The sequence below is a fragment of the Olea europaea genome, unplaced genomic scaffold, assembly GCF_002742605.1.
Source record: "Olea europaea var. sylvestris unplaced genomic scaffold, O_europaea_v1 scaffold4445, whole genome shotgun sequence".
Taxonomy (NCBI): Eukaryota; Viridiplantae; Streptophyta; class Magnoliopsida; order Lamiales; family Oleaceae; genus Olea; species Olea europaea.
The window spans coordinates 1-1712 of NW_019262752.1; positions in this window are offsets into that span (position 1 = coordinate 1).

The window sequence follows — 1712 nt, forward strand, 5'->3', positions numbered from 1 at the left end:
GAGTGACTGACGTGATATAAGGGATTAAAACCTCTATAATACTTGACAGTTTGTCATTGTCTCAATCACATTATATTGAGGCTATGTTTAGAGTTTATGATAATAAACCAGTAGATTTGAATTTACACTTAGCCAAAAGTATCCGTGATCCCGCATCTCAATTGGAATATTCATGTGTGATAGGCAGCTTGATGTACATTACCAACTGCATGAGTCATGATAAATCATATATAGTCAACAAGAGTAGATTTACAAATAATCTGAGTAATGACCATCGGAAGGCATTAACCAGAGTTCTTAAATACTTAAGACAAATGGTTGGTTATAAATTACACTACTCAAGAGATCTTGTAGTGCTAGAAGGATATACTGATGCAAATTGAATATTTAACACAAATGATTCAAAGTCTACAAGTAGTTATATGTTTACCATTGGAGGCAGAGTTATATCTTGGAAATCATCTAAGCAAACTTTTATCGATCAATCTATGATAAAATCTGAGTTTATTGCCTTAGATAAAATTGGAGAAGAAGTAGAATGGCTTCGTAATTTTCTCAAAGATATTTCATGTTGGGAAAGTCGGTACCTACGATTAATATACATTGTGTAATCAATCGAACATTGTAAGGGCAAAAATAGTATGTATAATGGTAAATTTTGACATAGTCATTGGAAACATAATACCATTAAACAATTGATATCGAATGGTATAATTTCAATTAACTATGTTAAATCAAAGGAAAATTTAGCACATCCTTCGACAAAATGACTAACGAAAGATCAAGTATACCATATTTCGAGGAGAATGGACCTAAAGCCTATTGTATAGAATCACCGTAGTAGAATCCCAACCTTGTAGATTGGAGATCCTAAGATCCTGGTTCATTGGGATAGCTAGGCTATGAAAGATTCAGGGTAAAACAATTACTCCTATTCTAAAGTGCTAGAATAGAAAAAAAAAAAAAAAACCGGTGCACAAGGATAAGTTTATACTTTTAATGATTCTTATATCTTGGAAGTAGACAATAGATGTATGATACAATACTATAGGAGATCACCTAAATAAGTATGAAGTGGGGCCGTTTCTATAAGAATTTGAGGCTTAAATTCTCTTTAAACACTTATGAAATCAAGAGTTGTTTAGGGTCAAAATGAATACAACCATAAGAACCGTAATGGTTAAATGAGATGTGGTGTTGGTATAATTGTTTTGATTTACACGAAGGCTGAATGGTTCGAGACATCGTGTTCATCAATTAGCCTAGTAAATTCGATTGTATTCAATTAAGGAAGTTCAAAGCCACAAGCTCTCTATCTTGATGCTATAACTTGTCCTATGTACTCCTTTTTGTTAGAGTCTGCATATCATTTGCATAGTGCATTGCATATTGTGGAATTTCTATTTACGTGGAAAATTGTTGGAATTGGTTAAACATATAACCATGGTAAAGTGACTTTCGTGTCACTTTCGACTAAATATTCAAATTTGATCCGATAGTCAAATTATGGAAATAACTAGTCTAACTTATTCTGCTTTTTGAGTATATCGGTGTGGTATGTTTCTAATTTTAAAATCAATTTCGGTTGAATGAGAAATTATAGTCCAAGATTGGAATGAAAATATGAAAATTGACCGAGTATTTGCCCAACTCCACTGCTTGTAGGGTTGGCAACAAGACGGGTTCCCTCGCTCTATTACTAGAGCCGATCT